An 18,689-nucleotide genomic window follows, 5' to 3' on the forward strand; every position below is an offset into this window, starting at 1 on the left:
AGGTGGGTTCATGATTTCTCAGCTGACTATGGGAAAGGACCTTCAACAGTCAATGGATGTTATGGCTTAATGCAATAGAGAAAATTGAACTGACTGGAAGTTGGGAGTGTCCTTGTTTCCTCTAAAGACTACAACTTGGCGAAGACCATAAATCATTTATTCTGGCGGATGGGATTATAGGCCACGTTAAGTCAATGATAAGTATTACCTGTTCTGTAGAGCATTAGTCACCTTCAAAGTCACATTTAGTCCCTGTTGAGTTTAGTTTATTTGTTAAGAAAAAGGTTCTTTAAACTTCACTTTCTCAGTTAGTCACAGGGATTTCATTTATTAAATTTTGGTCTCTACAGGTTTATTTTGCATTATTTCTAATTGTGTTTTTTTAACTATTTCTCTGTACATTAACTTAATTGTTTTCATATCGTGGGCTTTAAATGAGAACAACTTGCGCTCCTATAAATAGCAACAGACAGCACCTCTGGTAGTTGATAATAAAAGTGCAATGTTGCAAAATTGTAATCATTGTCTTATTTTCATGCTCCAGCTAAAATTAATTCCTAAATAATTCCATGTTGTGAGCCAATTAACAACAACCTGTATTTATATAGCATATTTTAATGTAATAAACCACCCAAAGTAGCTTGATAAAACAAAGTATTACACTAAAGCCAAATTGGGAGGTATCAGTTCAGATGAGCAAAAACTTGGTTATTGAAACAGATTTTGTGGAGAGTCTTAAAGGTAAAGAGATGGGCTGAAGGAATTCCAGACCTTAAAACCGAGGCAACGGAAGATACAGTCACCAATAATAGATTGATTCAAATCAAGAATATTCCAGAAAATGTGGAAGGTTCACTACCACAAGGAGTAGGTATGGTGAAGAGTATAGGTGCATTTATGGAGACGTCGAATAAAAACATTTTAAAAAATTTATTTGTGGGATGTGGTCTTTACTGGCCAGCCGGCATTTGCTGCCTGTCCCTATTTGCCCTTGAGAAGATGGTGGTGAGCTGTCTTCTTGAAACAACAAAGTCCACATGCTGTGGGTTGACCCACAATGCCTGAGGGAGGGAATTCCAGGAATTTGACCCAGCGACAGTGAAGGAACAGCAATATCTTTCCAAGTCAGGATGGTGAATGACTTGGAGGGGAAGTTGGAGGTGGTGGTGTTTCCATGTACCTTTGTCCTTGTGATTGTGGGTTTGGAAGGTACTGTCTGAGGACCTTTGGTGAATTTCTGCAGTACATCTTGTAGATACTGCTGCTCCTAAGCATCACTGGTGGAGGGAATGTATGCGTGTGGATGTAGTGTCAATCAAGCGGGCTGTTTCTTGAGTGTTGTTGGAGCTGCACTCATCCAGTTGAGTGGGGAGCATTGCATCACACTCCTGACTTGTGCCTTGTGGATGGTGGACAGGCTCTGAGGAGTCATGAGGTGAGTTACTCACTGCAATATTCCTCATGTCTGACCTGTTCTTGTAATATAGTTATGTTGGCAGAGATACATGAATAAGGATGAGAGGATAGTTGATTGTAGCATAATACCAGACTGGTAGGACCAAATGGTCTGTTTCTGCACTCTATTTTCTGTGTAATCGTTGATGCTTGCAACTTCTAAAGTCAATAACAGTCACATACACATTTGACTGTGTTAGGAACCATTGACAAAGATCTTCACCGCTAACCTTGCTACTATTCTTCTTTACATCATTCCCAACAGGTGAGTTCTGCAGTCAGCAGTGCATTCCTGTACAATAGCTTTCTACTTAAGCTGATCCTTCTGCTGAAATAGCAAATTTATCTCATTTCCACCTTCCATATTAACCTATAGACCCTCAAAATTAAAATGTGTCCTTTAATGATTTAATGTTTCCATTATAGCTTCAATTTTTATGCTTCACAATTGTATTAGTGTACTAAGTATAATCCTCTGGCTTTTCTAATAAGGTGGTTAATTGCCAATTCAACATCATTATTGCTGTCCTCTGATTGTTTCACTGATGACCAGGTGAAGACCCCTTGTGGACTGCGACAACAGTATTTGCTATTGTACAATTCTAGCCATCCTTCTACAGGAACTATGTTGTTAAACTTGAGAGGGTGCAGCAAAGATTTGTGAGGATGTTGGTGGAACTGGAGGGTTTGAGCTATAAGGAAAGACTGAATAGGCAAGGCTTGTTTCCCTGGAGCATCAGAGGCTGAGGAGTAGCTGACCTTATAAAAGTTTACAAAATTATGAGGGGCATGGTTACAGTGAACAGATAAGGTCTTTTTCCTAAAGTGGAGGAGTCCGAAACTAGAGGGCATATGTTTAAGATGAGAGGGGAAAGATTTAAAAGGATCTGAGGGGTAACTTTTTCATGCAGAATGTAGTTCATGTATGGAACAAGCTGCCATAGGAAGTGGTGCTGGCAGGTACAATTACAACATTTGAAAGGCATCTGGATGGATATATGGATAGAAAAGGTTTCGAGGGATATGGGCCAAATGCTGGCAAATGGGATTAGGTCAGATTGGGATGTCTGGTAGGCATGGATGAGTTGGACTGAAGGGTCTGTTTCCATGCTGTATGACTCTACGGCTCTGCAGTCTTTTATACCAAACAGCTATCACACTTCAACTAAACTTCGTCAATTAGATCAAAAACTTAAGGAGAGCTAGTTCCAAAGTTTTCTGGAGGAACGAGAGTGGAGTTTTATTTTACCTGTTAAATCTGTGAAAAATAAGAAAATGAAGTCAGTAATGTCCTTTCTAAAAACATTTTCTGTGTCAACAAATGATGGAAGTTGAATATTGATAATTTGCTTTCACTATAGTTTTGGCACACAACTTTAAAAGTAATGACACAGATATTCAGCTCCTGTCTTCTGTGCTGGAGACTCCTGAAAAGGGACCTCTTGTTGTGAACCTATACAGGAATCCAGCAGTGAACAAAATTGGCATAGAAATCACATCCCCTTTTGCAGTAGTCAGTCTGCTGCTTTCTGTGATTTCAATGCCCAGCAGCACAGCTAGTCATTTTGATAGCTACTGTTAAAGGGCAAGCATTAAAGGTAAATGTGGGGTTAAGGGGTGAGGGTGTCAGTTAAGTAAGATGTCAGGTAGGTTGCATGCCAGTTAAGCAAAATTCCTGTTGGTAGGATACCACTTTGGTGATACAGTGCATAAGGTATGTCAGGGATAGCTGGGAAGTTTGGGTCCAGAGATTGGTCAGGTCATCAAAGGGGTTAACATGATGTCAGGGTTGTTGGGAATGAGGGGGTCAACGTAGATAAGGTGGGACGATGTTGGATATAGGAAAATTAGGCCATGAGGCTGGTGTTGTTGGGTCTGGAGGTTGGAGCGGAGTGGGGACATCTGGAGGGGAGTCTCCAGCCAGTAGTGGGGAGGAGATCAGTGGTGAGTTGAATATCTGGAAAAGTTTTAAAAGTACTATGAAATTATGAAACATCATGTAACCAGATGGTGTTTATATCAGGGATTTTGTCCCACTCATTGGACTTTCCCCATTGAACTGGGTCCGTGAGACCGGGGCCATGGAATCCGAGATACAGCTCTAAGTGCCACCATCACCAAGTCCCCAATGGCTGATGAACAATGGGACTCATTAGGTTGTGTATGTATGAAGTAGTTTAAGCAAATAAATTTGCTCGTTAGTTTATATATTTATTAAATATATTAAGCTAATAAATTTGCTTTATATTCAAGTGCATATGTCTTCTTATTTCATTTTGATCAGATCTTAAGGAACCTGGTAAGTTAATGCTGGGGATGTAATGGCTTAATCGTATTATCACTGGACTATTAATCCAGTAGGTCAGCTACTGTTCTGGGTTCAAATCCCACTGTGGAATTTGAATTCAATAAACATCTGGAATTAAGGATATATTGATGACCACAAAACCATTATCATTATTGTCGTTCACTATTGTCCTTTAGGGAAGGAAACTGCCATCCTTACCTGGTCTGGCCTACATGTGACTCCAGACCCATAGCAGCCCTCAGGGCAATTAGAGAAGGACAATAAATGTTGGCCTAGCCAGTGATGACCTCATTCCATAAAAGAATAAAACAAAAGGTACTTTCAGCCTAACAATATAGTGAGAGTGGTTGGGAGGTGGTTGTCATGGATTCAGAAATGGAATGGTTCAGGGATAGTGGTCAGTGGAGAGTCAAATGTCATTTAATAGTTATTCAGGGGTTGGAGTGATCTTTTATTTCTTTAACATTTCCCGGGTGTTTATTGATCTTAAGTGAGGAGGATCCCTCTGAATTCCCCAATTTGAATGGACTCTTTTAGAGTGTTCAAGACCTGGGGAATTGCCCTTCAGATAATTCAAATTCCCAGGAAATTTTCTTTGAGACAGCTGTATCTGGGATTTCACGTAGTCCCAACTCAACTCCAGTCTGTGCTGCACCAATAACTCTCTGCCATTGGAATATCCGGGTATCCAAACTCCAACAGTACTGGACGTTCAGGTGTTTGAATTCCACACTGTTAAGTCGTGGACCATACAGATCTGAATTTATAATATTTGTAGCAAAAGGGATTTTGTAGTGTCTTTATCTCTGACCCAGAAGGTCCAACTCACATCAGCATGTGATGGCCACAGAGTTATGTCATAACACATCTGAAGAGGTTGATTTTAAAAATGTGCAGTTTTGTACATGAGATTTAAAATTAATAACTTGGACTCAAAATTACCCTCAGTTAAACTGATTTAAAAAACAGTTTTGAGGTTGAAAGAGGGTTAACTCACTAGATTGCAATGAATTAGATGATCCTAGTCAAGTGTTTATCAATAGAGGGGAATAGATCAGAAATGGATAGTGTGTCTTATCAATATTATTGGCTATTTGCTGTGAAAAGTTGGGACTAAGTAAGGACCAGACCTATTTCCATTATCCAAGCTTGGATATAAGGATCCAATGTTTGCTATGATTCCATATTATCAGTAGTAAAACTGTAACAACAGTAAATCCAGGAAACAAAGAAAGGAAATTTGGTAGGAAAATAAGAAAACAAACAAAGGCAGGAAGAAATTAGGAATAAACACTGCTTTCACTGTACAGGTAAAACAACACAACTCTTCAATAAAAGCAAGGAATTCAGGCGACTGCAGCCTTCCGTCAAAAATTTGCTTCCTGTTTTTCAGTCTCCCTCCTTGATCTTTTCCACAGATCCATGATCTCATAATTTACAAAAACTATTCACCACATATAGAAAAGCCATTGTGTGCTTGTTGAAAGTGTTGTTGCAATTAACTGATTTATTGGCTATGCATGATCTAATTCCTGCTATTTCCCTGTAAAACGAAATCCAAGTTGTACGGCTATTGATCTTATTTCTTCTTGCAAGTCAATTATTTGCTTAATAAGTAAATTATTTGAAGTCATTACAGAAACAGATCTTGATTCTCGGTCAAGCAAGTAAATCAAAAAAGCACATTAAGACAATTAACATAAATATATTGCTGTTTGCAATTTCCACTTCTATCAAATGTTATTATCCTGTGTGTGATGGAATCTGTGCTTTCAAATCTTGCATAATTGGGACAGAACTTAATTGAAAAGGTAAACTGAAAAAAAGTAACTGACCTTTCCAATTTCTAATGCTACTAAGACTGTATCTAAGAATAGGAACCAAAACTGAAACTGAGACAGAGGACTGAATCTTACCAGAAATCAGCGAAGTATCAAATCTGGCAAGTTATCTTGAGGATTTCTCTCCACGGGACTTATTGAGTTTTCTTATGCTATATTCTCAAATTCACCTCTTCAACAGTACATTACAGCCCTGCAGTGCCTTACTTATCCTATTCTCTCACTAAATTACTCGTCACTGCTGTGATATCCCAGAATCTGGTCAAGTGTTAACAGTCTGGCGTTGCCCTTCACCGTGCATGTAATGAGACAGTAACCTAAACTAATGCTTCTCAGGGTATAAGTGGTATGGGTGACACTCTATTATGCATGAAAATGCACAATCTATTGTTATTTAATAAACAAGCCACACAGCTTTGACAAAGGGTCAGTTAGACTCGAAACGTCAGCTCTTTTCTCTCCTTACAGATGCTGCCAGACCTGCTGAGATTTTCCAGCATTTTCTCTTTTGGTTTTTTCAGCCACACAGTTTCTCTTCCTTAGCCATATCCCATCTAACATCCCTGTCTAAGTCAGTGCTATGTTTGCCCCAATGCCCAGTGTAGCCCAACATTTTATCATTGTTCCATGTGGGACCGTCATGTACAGGAAAGCCTTGAAATGGTCCTAAAAATTCTTTTTTCAGCAAGAACAGAAGCAAACAATAAACAAACAAACAGAAGCTACATTTGCCACCCGGAAGAGAAATGGACGGCTTGCCTTTTTGAGCACCAACAAACTTAGTTAATGAGTGATCACTGTACCATCTCATCTACTGGATGTATGTACCAAGTAAGTCCTGTCTGGCTTGAAGTCCTTGAGACTGCTGTGCTTGATTATGCAGAAGGTGATGTTCCTCCTCCTCAATGTCCTCATCTTCTTCCATGACAGATGGCTGATGCTCTCCCAGCCTTCACAGTTGATCACATCCCCTTATTACCTGTGCACGTTGTACAGAGCACAGCATGCTAAGAGGATCCGGTACATCTATCCAGTGTACAATGTAGTGTGTACTGCAAGGGTCCCGGACTGATCCCAGCATCAGAACCTCATCTTCATTACCCTTGTTGAAGACTAGTCTGCATTGTATCGACACTCAGCCTTAGTCCAGGAGTTGCACAACAGAGTTATCAGCTGTGGTTGCAGAAGATAACCCTGCTCTATATCCTTGTCCAGTAACCATTGTTGTTCAGCCCTTAAAAAAATTGCAGGAGCATGGGAGTTCTCTAGTGTAAAGGCATTACGACAGCTCCCAGGGCACCTGGAGGAGACTTCTCAGATATGGCACCAATGATTACACATGACTTGCACACTGATGGAATAGAAACTTTCTTTTATCTTCCTTAAGAAAATGTAAAAAGTTCAAAATATATTGCAGAAAAATACCTGTTTGTAAATTGGTAATCAACTGTTCCAACACAGGAGTGATTTTAACTTTGGATGGTGTTAGAACATGGGAACATAGGTTATTCAGCCCCTCAAACCTGCCTCACTATTCTAAGATCATGACTGATGGGCGATAACTGACTAATTTGGAGCATACAGAGATAATCAGATAACCAGAGCTGGTTTGTTCAGAGATGATGTTAGGAAGCAGTTCTTCACACAAAGGGTCTTAGAAATCTGCAACTCTTTTCCCCCACCAATACAGAGGTCAAACAAAACAAAAATGTTATAAATGAGATGGTTGCATTTTTCTTTATTAAGGACATTAAGTAAGGTGGAACCAAGATGGGTCAATGTGGGAAAGCATGTTGTTGCCCAGTTCAGTGCCTGATTGATGCTTAATATGGTAAGATTTCCCAAAAAAGATGGGCACTCTCCCCACCTGTGGAGAGAGTGTGAATCTCAATCACAACCTTAAATTCCACCTAGGAGAGCATTCAAAGTCTAAAGGTCATGCCTGAACATGAAGCAGATCAGTGAGCATTGACATTCCGCCAACCAATGATTACAGGCAGAGCAAAACTTAAGACTGGGGCTATAGCAATGAAGAGGGAGGAAATTAGTTAACACCCTTACACAAACTTGCACCAATTCATCAAGGGCAAATAGCATTGCCAAACTGAGCATTCTGCAGTGATACCAGTGAGCAAACGCACATGGCCACCCAGATAAGGTTCCTGGGGTTAAGTCTGACTCCAGAGAATTAACACAGTGCTGCTTTGAAGCCCAAATATATTTTCAGTATTGTCTATTTCTCTTTGAACTTGACAAGCAATTAAAAAATATTAATCCTGATTAATTTCACAATGGAAAATGCTAATCTCAGTTAATTTTTAATTGATACAGTTACTGATTCCATGACTTTCAAACTTGTTCTAGTGCTCACTTTATCATCAATCAAGCAAAAACAGGATAAAATATTGCATTTCTGTTTTTATTTTGCAATTATGCTTCCCATAAAGTTAAGTTAATGTTATCATGTGATAGATACACCATCTATGCTCCATGGCTATCATGCACTACAATTGGAAAATGGACTGACAATCTCCGTCCTGCAGCACTTCACGAGAAGAGGGCAACACTGCAAGTTCAAACACTGATTATTATTCTTTTCTTACTATTCACATATCCTTTAAAGATATTTTGTTTCTTATTTGAGTACCACCCCCATTTTGCCTCATCTCTTCAGTCCTGTCTTTCAGCATAACAAAGATCTTCTCTTTTTGTTCATTCCTCCCATCCCTATTTTTTTGTATTGGCTTAAAACCTGTTACATCCCCAACACAGCTCTGAAGAGGAGTCACAGGACTTGAAATGTTAACTCTGCATTCTTCACATAGCCGTTGAGTTTCTCCAGCAATTTCTGCTGTTGTTTCAGATCTGCAGCCACCTGCAGTTTTTTGTTACATCCCCAACACTTTCCAGAGCAGACAAAAAGCAATGAACTTGGAAGGTTAACCCTATTTCTCTCTCAACAGAAGCCATAGGACCTACTGAGCTTTGCACATCATTTTTGTTTCTGTTTACAATTTTTGACCTCCTCAGTATTGTGCCTTTTATTTCAATCAAAGTGTGAATCTATTCTTAATTGAGGCCCATAACTCCAGTGAATCATCGCTCAGGATGGGGTCCTTGCAGGGGAGGTGAAAGGAGAAGGAGATGTTATATAGGGTCACCTGCTGTTGCTAACCCTCCTTGGCTAAAATAACAGGGGGAAAAATGTCACAAAAATGGGCCACATGTTCATCTGCAATAGCCACTTCTTGTGCTTTGACGTAACTATCTTAAGTTTAGGAAAATGTCAGGTATCATTTAAAAATGAAGGTGGAGAGTAAAGTGAGTCACCACAACTACTGTTGTTGCTGACAAGAAGAGTTTCTCTTGGGTCATCTTTGCACATTAGTAATTTCTACATCGAGAAAATAAATTCTGTTTGAATCTATGATATTTTTGTTTCATGTCCTATTTTACTGCTGGTTGAGAGAGACTTATATGCATGTGACTGAGGTAAATTAATGTATTTTTCAATGTGTGTGATCTCACAGTAAATCATTGTCCTTGACTAGCTTCGAGGTTAAGTAATATAGTTTAAAAAGAAGGCCTCTGACTCAGATTGTGGAGTTTAGATCCCACAATAGATTTGAATACTTCCTTCTGCTGATAATTTAGTGATGTGCTACAGCAACAGTGGGTTGTCAGAGGTAGCCAAAGGCAGTTTTTGTTTGTATAATTATGCCCAAATTTTAGTCGAGGTAGTGACCTGGATTTGCTAACAGGGTGAAGGAATGGCACTCACCATTCACCTCATTTTAGCTGCCCACATATACTTAACAGGTTTTAGATTTGGGAAATCCTGACATCATGTATCAGTTTCCAGCAAGGTACCTTTCACAGTGAATCCATGGCAGGAAAATAAACTGTGGGCAGCATCTTAAAGGGGTCTGAATGATGAATTGAGCATAGAAGGTTGATGGTTGACCTTAATGAAGTTTATAAAATCATGAAGGGCAAGAGTCTATTCCCTCGGGTGGGAGAGTTCCAACAAACATGTTCAAGGTGACAGAAGAAAGACATGAAAAGGCCATAAGGGGCAATCTTTTTACACAGAGTGGTTTATGTGTGGAATGAACTGCCAGAGAAAGTGACAGATGAGGTACAGTTACAATATTTAAAAGGCATTTAGGTAAGTTCATGAATAGGGGAGGTTTTAGAGGGAGATGGGCCAAGCTCAGGCAGAGGGGACTAGTTTGATTTGGGAACATGGTCAGCATGGACTGGTTGGACCAATGGGTCTGTTTCCATGCTGTATGACTCTATTAGGGCTGTGGCAGACTGGGAACAGTGTGCAGCAGTCAGTATCACTGTGAAGTGAATTGGGATGATTGTAACGTGATCCAGCATTGGTATGAAAAAGACTGGGATGAATTTAATCTAAAACAGCACATGACAAGTGTGGATAAGTTTGGTATAAGGTAGCATGAATGGAAAATGATTAACTTGATGAGACAGCATTGGTGGGATGGGTGGTGAGATAGTGCTAGATGGAGGATAAGATTATACTGGTAAGTGCATTTTTAAATACTTCTAAATTAGAAAGAATCTGGAGTAGGGTCAGGTGAATACTTCTACTTTATTCCAATCATTAAACTGTTGCATTCTGTTAGCTTAAACAAAATAGAGTAGGGACTTTGGACTTAGGTGGGAGCATTTTAGAGGTCTCTAACATAATTAGTATTCTTTAAAACAAGTAACTAAACAGCATAATCTAAATGGAAGCAGAGCGCACACCCTTGATATGTTCTTTCTGAGTTATGTGGGACATCATGAACATTTCCAATAGCCCTGAGAGCATGCATATATAGTTTGCCCAGCTGCAGCTACTGGCTGACCATATTTTGGACGTATGGGTGGACACACTGTGGAGCAGCCTCAATGCTAACATTATCATGGGACAGCATGTTCAATGAGGTTTTCATACCACAGATAAAGATTAAATAGGCAGAAAAGAGATGGGTGACCACTAGACAGAGAAGAGGAAAACAGTTAGTGCAGGACATCCCTATGGCCATCCCCTCACTAACAGGTATATCATTTTGAATTCTCCTGGGGGAGAAACTTCTCAGGAGATAGCAGCAGAAGTCAAGACGATGGCACATGGCTGGCTCTTCTTCAGAGGGACAGAGGATTCATTAGTAAGAGAAATAAACAGGTGTTTGTACAGCTGGAAAATAGAGTCTGGCATGGTATGTTATTTCCATGGTACCAGGGTCAAGATTGTCATGGTGATGCTGCAGGGCATTCTGAAGAGATGGGTGAACAGATAGTGCTCATGATACATATTGGTATCAATGACATATGTTAACCAAAGGATGAGGTTGTACAAACTGAATGGAGGGAGTTAAAAGAATTGAGAAAAAGATTTGAGTTTAGAAGTAGGAATGTCTTACTGTGTTTATACAGGGTCTTGGTAAGATCACACCTGGAGTATTGTGTGCAGCTTTGATATCCTTACTTAAGAGAGGATATAGCTGCCATAGATTGCAACAAAATTCACTCAGCTTGTACCAGGATGGCAGGATCATTAAAAGAGGAGAGATTAGCCTGTATTCACTAGATCTTAGAAGGGTGAAAGGGAATCTGATTGAAATGCATAAAGTTCTAACAGGGCTGGATAGACTAAATGCAGAGAGGATGTTTCCCTTGATCAAGGCATCTTGAATCAGGAACTACACTCAATATTCCCTCTTAGCAGCTACCTCCCTACTCCAAGGTTCACATACCAAGAAAAAAATGACAGGTAGAACTGGTCAGTGTTTCAAGGAACAGATCAGGCTGTGATGAGAAAACATTTCTTGGTCAGCCTGTGGAATTTGTTCCCACAGAAGACTATGGAGGCAGGGTCAGTAAACATATTCAAAAAAGAAGTCAATATATTTTTACATAGTAAATGTGTCAAGGGATAAAGAGAGAAGGCAGGAATGTTGTGTTGAGATAGAGGATCAGCTATAATCATCCTGAATGGTGGAACAGGAGAGTGCTTTAGTGGTGCAGTGGCACTGTACATACCTCTGGGCGAGAAAGGTCAGCTTCAATCGCACCAGCTCTGGAGGTCAGTCATAACATCTCCGAACAGATTAACTCGAAAGTACCTGGTGGAGCAGGCTCGCAGGGCCGAATAGCCTACTCCTGCTCCTAGTTTCAGGATCTTTATGATAAATTTGCCAGAATCACGTGAAAAGATGATGAGGCTGATTTCAATGTCGGGAACGATTTAACAAAATTATGGGCATCAAGGCTAGATTTCTGTCAGGTAAGTGGCAAGTTACTTATTAAAGGGGGTCATTGCTTGATAACAACCTCAGTAAATGCACACCTTATTTTATAAAAATGAAAGTTTCTATCATACTATCTGTTACAAGCAAATTATATCCAAAAAACTCTCCACATAGAAGTCAAAGCAGTCACCTGGTGACTACAGCTCACGGGCCTGCTCAAAAGGATATTGATGTTGGACACTGGGCACCAAAATCTCAGGTTTCGCTCTATTGGCACATCCACAGATGTTGACGTCCAATACATGCCATCCTCTAAAAACCCAAATGGCTCATCTCCAATCGACTTACAGGATGCTTCAGAGCACAACAGCAATATCATTGCAATGCTGAAGAAAGGACAGTTTGTGCTCAATGATACACACCCAGCTGAATCAGGCTGTATTGCTGGGCTGTTTGCTCCCTTAGAACTCACTCACTTTGAATTTACCTGGATGCTCACAGCATCCATGTCTTTCCTTTTTGCACGCTACCCCTCAGCGAAAGCCACTAGGCTCATTTCACTTCTGTTTTGGCACATTGTTTAGTGCAGACACAGGTCAGGGAGCTTGTCATGGTTGACAGCAGCCTTCAGTTAATTCAAGGTGGAGAGCCTTCAGTTAGGGATCCAGACAAAGTAAGTCAAGGCAGCCTTTGATTGCAGTTCAAATGCTTGGATATGGCCAGTCAGCCTCTCAAAGTGGTTGAAGTCAGGTTCTTCTCCGCAGAAGGGATGAGAAGCCAAATGTCGGAGACCAACGGTCTTGACTCTTTCTGCCTCAATAAGAGCTATTTTCTTCCTGAAATAAGACAGAGGCAGATATTAATGGAGATGAAAATGATATATTTGTTGCAAATGGGGAGCTGGCCCATGTGAATGAGTAGACAGCACACAGGGCAACGTAGGGTTTGTGGTGTCAGGGATTGGGCTGTGTGACTGTGAGTGAGGGAAGATGTTGCAGGCAATCGTGAGAGGGCTACAGCATGAGCCTTGGGGGAAAGTGGGTGCAGTAACAAAGGTACTATGAGTGTGAGGTATCAGAAAAAATAGTGGAATGGAGTGGAGAATATAATTGGCTTTCTTTCTATATTGCTGTACATTCATCCAAACAGTTGAGTTTACGTTAACTTTGTTGACACCTTCAGATCAAGTTGGCAGGATCTGGTGTTGTGGACGCAACTGCAGAAAGAGGATATCCCTTCTCTATACCACCCCTGCCTGCAGGATGTCCAGGTCCCGATCTGAAAAGGAAGGCGTGCACAATAGTCTTTTAGAAGTAGCCCCGATGCCAGCAATGCTGATCCATTCTGGGATTTCCAGCCATGGCAATTTGATCTGCATATGGTGAGAGGTAGAACAGAGCTGGAATTGAACAAGAAAGTTGCCACTGGGGCAGAGAAGGAAGTTGATGAGATAAGTTTGAGAAGATGTGGCGAGAAAAGCCATTAGGCCTCATGGAGAAAAGGTCTCCATGAAACTCAACAAATCTGACACTTAGTCAAAAAAGATCTAAGATTCAGTCCAGTGTCACTCTTCAAGCTCCCAAACTGAAGAATTCTTATTAAGCTACACAGAGTCCAAACTAGGAAGTATGAATCATGAATTATAAATTGATCTAACCTATGCAAAAGAAGTAACAAAATGACTGGAAAATAAGGTGGCATTAAGGACAAGAATTCAAAGCACCAAAACTTGAAATCTTTTTCTTAATTTATATTGAAACCTGCAACACAAATTTTCCATTGATGGAATAGGTCTCCAGAATAATATCTGCCAGAGAGAGTATTCAGTCAAAATGTATGACTGAAATAGCCTGTCATAGCGTTTGCATGCTTCTTTAATGGAGAATCAATGGGCGAGTATAGCAAATTCTCATTGCTGCAGGAATTTCATCGGGTAGTTTATTGGCAAGGCCTACAACAGCACACTCTTAGGAAGTGTGGTGAGTCTTCAACTTCTGTTTTTCCACATTTATTGTGCATGTGTTTGTTCCAGAAGTTTCTATTATATTGACAGCCATACTGACTGAAGAATTTGGTATGCATCTCCATCAGTTTGTGTGATTTTCAAGAGAAGCCCTGTCTGAATGATGTAGAAGACATTGAACGTTTTTGGGCTCTTCACTAGACAAGATTATACACTGATTGAGGGGATAATTTAAGCAATTGTTAAGGTATTCAGGAGGAAAATGTAAAATAAATCCAAGAACTAAAACACCCTACAGCAGGCAAGAGAGACAACACTCATGGCTATGTGAATATAGAACATAGAAACAGTACAGGCCCTTCAGTCCTCAATGTTGTGCCGATCTTTTATCCTACTCCAAGAATAAGCAAACCTACATAACCCATCATTGTACTATCTTCATGTGCCTATCCAAGAATCACTTAAATGGTTCTAATGTATCTGACTCTATACCACTGCTGGCAGTGCATTCCACGCACCCACCACTGTCTGTGTAAAGTACCTACCTCTGACATCTCCCCTAAACCTTCCTCCAATCACTTTAAAATTATGCCCCCTCGTAATAGCCATTTCTGCCCTTGGAAAAAGTCTCTGACTATCCACTCTATGCCTCTCATCATCTTGTACATCTCTATCAAGTCACCTGTCATCCTTCTTTGCTACAATGAAAAGAGCTCTACGTGCCTCAACCTTTCTTCATAAGACATGCCTTCCAGTCCAGGCAGCATCCAGGTAAATCCCTTCTGCACCCTTTCTAAAGCTTCCACATCATTCCTATAATGAGGCAACCAGAACTGAACACAATATTCCATGTATGGTCTAATCAGGGCTTGATAGAACTGTAGCATAACCTCATGGCTCTTAAACGCAATCTCCTGCTAATGAAAACCAACACACCATACGCCTGCTTAATAAATTTATCAACCTGGGTGGCAACTTTGAGGGATCTAAGAACATGGACCCCAAAATGTAGAAAGATTATTTTTAGCAGTAAACTTTGGAGGTGGTTCTGTATTATCAGAATCAGTTCAAATGTGTTTAGAAAAGATTACAGATGACTGAGATTGCAGAAGTGGCTCACAGTAGTTTTTGTTCAGTAAGCTTAGAATTGAAACAGTTTGTACCATCTCATAAAGGGCCCAAATATTCAACCTGAGCTAATGTAGTCACTGCCATCTATTGATGTTCCTTCCAGGAAGAGACTGAATCTTTCCAACCCTCAGGTCGCCATCAGACCATAATGCTACTCTCTCATTAGAGAGAACAATTTGTGTTGATTTAACCTGAGGGCCACCAAAGGTTGAGAAGGACAGTCCTTCATGGTAATCTCAAACCGGTGTTGGGAATTGAACCCATGCTGTTGGCGTCACACTGCTTCACAAACCAATTGTCCAGCCAACCGGATAAAAGCAAGTCACACACCTGATCAAATTTCTACTTGTCTGAATTAATATGCTTTCAACCTAGACACAAGCTGTGGGACAATAGTTTCACATCCTGTCACTAAAAGATATATAGTCTGTTCTTCTATAACACAATAGTGGTGTTCCCATGCGACTTTGTGTTAGAGAAGATCACGCAATAGAAATAATGGGGCCTATGGAAAAAACAGGGTTGGGGTAGACCACCAAAAATATCAGTAAAGATCAAAACAAAAATAGCGGTTAGCATAACACAAATGATAGCACTGTCTAAGTAAATGTTAAAATCATATATTTTAATGAAATAATACAATAAATTTAATAATTTACCTTGAAAAACTGCAAGTTAACTTTAAAGGGTTTCTGGGTTTGCTGAATTACAGTACCGTATTCAGACAGGGACTGAGAGTCATCAGCATCAACATTACCTTCAGGTGCAGTTCTGGGTGCAGGGTTATGATGGAAAAAAAATGTTTAGTCCAGAAATGGATGGCTGTGGTTCATTGTCCTCAGATTGTTTTTTGGGGGTTGGCTTAAAAAAGGCATCCGACTTTTGCTGGTTTGCCATCTTTCTTCTTTCATGAAGAAGATGTTTACAGAGTGCCAGATAAGACTTCATGCCACAAGCTGCTGACCTGCTGTGTTCTGCATTGTAGTCATTGTCTTCTAAGAGCTGCAACTGCTTCGCAACTTCCCTCAGGATAGAAGACGCAAGAGAAATGGAAAATTCTCATGGTGTTGCATCCTGGAGTTCATCTTCTTTATCTCCAGCTTCAATTTTGCCCACAGCAACATGTTATTGTAGATCAGCTGTGGAGAGGTCTTCACAATGGGACTCAAGCAGTTCTTTGACATCCTCAGTCTCCAATTCTTCAAATCCAGCTTGCTTTGCAAGAGGGACACAATGTTGTTTGAGTACTGGAAACTCCTCTCACAGTTCAACACCTTTAACATCATGAAGAAAATCTAGGAGAAGCTTCTATCAAACTCCACGCAAGCAGTCTTTCCTGACATCACCCCAGGCCTCCACAATGATATCAATAGCACTTTTCCAAAAATAATTTTTCCAAACAAAAATTCTTCCAAAATTGAAGAACATTGTCCTTGTTATCTCTCTCAGTAGCTGCAATCAGCTTCTTGAAGGTGTATCGTAGATAATAAGCTTTAAAAGTTGCTATTGCATCCTGGTCCATGGGTTGAATGAGAGAGTGCTGGGGATGGAATTGTGTCATAGCCAACAAGAATTCATGTTTAAAAAATAATTGTCCCCAATTCCCCAATTGTATTACAGCCAAATCGCATTGAATAAACACATTCTAAAGGAGAACAACCTGGATTATAGCAGGTGCAATACAGAAGTCAACATTCTAAAGAGCAAGAAAGCCGGAAGAAATACAGAAGGGTAAATGTTCTTAACCAGTAAGATTGATAGAGTTTTAGTTTTTTTTCAAAATCTATTCATTAGAGTAAGCACCTTGGTATTACACAAAATGAAATGTGCTTTCCATTGGCTAAATTATAAAGTGATCCTTGAATATTGTTTTGTTTTAAATGCTGTGTGCAATTGCCTCATGGAACTAAGTGGAATCTTCAATGGTCATTAGGTAGATGAAGCTTCTTCAATGCCAATTAAATAATGAAGCCACAAGGCATATTATTGTTTGATTGACTACATTAGGTCTTTGATGTCAAGGACTCAGTGTTGCAAAATATATATTCAATCATAGTCTGAGACAGAACAGTTGAGTGGTGTTAAACTTCAAGCACTCTGTTCCTGTCTAATGTCCCTGCTGGAAAAATACAATGACGTTTTAAGAGGTATTGTTAGACATGATTTTTTTCTTTGTTTATGAGTTCATTATGGTCTCTAAATAGAAAATTATAGGAATTCATATCATGAATTGTGTCTCACCATTTGTTTGTATCAATCTTAGTAGCTGGTGCAATTTTATAATTTAATTTCTTCATATCTGCTATGGATTTTGTACTAAAATCTATGAACGTAAAATGTAGGTTTGTCAAATTTCTCCTTAATACTGTTGATGTAATCTGATTTTATTTGAGTAAATTGCCTTTCTGATATACAGCATGACTAATTACAGCCAGTGAAATAATTATAATTGTTGATAACCTGTGATATATACAGAATACTGTGTGCAAGGTGAGTGGAAAATAATATAAAGACAAAACATGCTGCTTTTATGATGATATAGACAAGCATCATAACAAATGATGGATGGAATTAACAGACATATTAGCTGGGAGTTGGGAATAGATTGCTGTGTTCTCAGTAAGTGTGAAATGATGTGTGTTGATGTTAGTGAAGAGCAGAGGTAAATTGTGGAAGCTGGAGAGAATCGTAAGATGTATTTCAAAATATCCTCTAATTTATTTTCTAATGAAAACAATACAATCAACAGAGCTGACATTTTAAAAGTACACAATTTTCTTCTATTGTTCTACAATTCTACAATGAATTATAGTATTTCAAATTATCAACACTTTGATCTCTTTCCGGCGACGTGAGGGAGACACGTTCTCTCACTACCTGCCAATCAACAGTAGTGAATTTCTGGAGTGTTCTGCTGGCAGTGAATTTTAGATGTATTTTAAAGTTGTTCTAAAATCAACCAGTTTTTTGCTGTCTGCATAAAATTGAGTAAGTTACCATACAAGCAGCATTTGTGATTCCTTAAATGGTGAGTTTAATGCTTACAGCTGTGATATGGTCGAAGATTAATGCGGAAGCCTGGAACTTCCCTAAATAGGTTAATATGAAGGAAGAGCACCACAGTGGCTCAGTGGTTAGCACTGCTGCCTCACAGCACTAGGGTCCTGGTTTTGATTCCACCCTCAGGCAACTGTGCAGAGTTGCACATTCGCTGTACAGTGGGTTTCCTTCCACTGTCTAAAGATATGTAGGTTAGGTGGATTGGCCATGCTAAATTGTCCAGTGATGTTCAGGCTAGGTGGATAGCCAGGGGAAATACAGGGACAGAGAAGAGGGGTGGTTCTGAAAGGGTTGCTCTTCAAAGGTTTTGTGTAAACTTCCACACTGTAGGGATTCATGAAAATAGATTTGGATAGCACCAGTTCATTCATGGACAGGAGATCATCTGTGAAGAGGTCACTTTTTCACAGGAAACTATTTTCAAAATCTTCACTGAAACTGGTTTGTGGCCTTGGAGACTTGAAGGAAAAACACTTACAGTTTCATAACCGACAGTAAATACATTATCACACTTGTTGGATAGAAGTTTGAATGTCCATATCTCCAGCTGAAAAGATCAAAAGTGGCTCTTTCAAATGATAGTTGAACTCATTATAAGAACAGGAGGAAGAATACTGTTCATTCTCTTCCAACCTCCAAAGACTAATGGAAAAATATCTGGAGGACAATTC

The sequence above is a fragment of the Chiloscyllium plagiosum genome, unplaced genomic scaffold (genome assembly GCF_037043375.1).
Source record: "Chiloscyllium plagiosum isolate Xiang-an unplaced genomic scaffold, Cpla_swu_hap1 HiC_scaffold_2, whole genome shotgun sequence".
Taxonomy (NCBI): Eukaryota; Metazoa; Chordata; class Chondrichthyes; order Orectolobiformes; family Hemiscylliidae; genus Chiloscyllium; species Chiloscyllium plagiosum.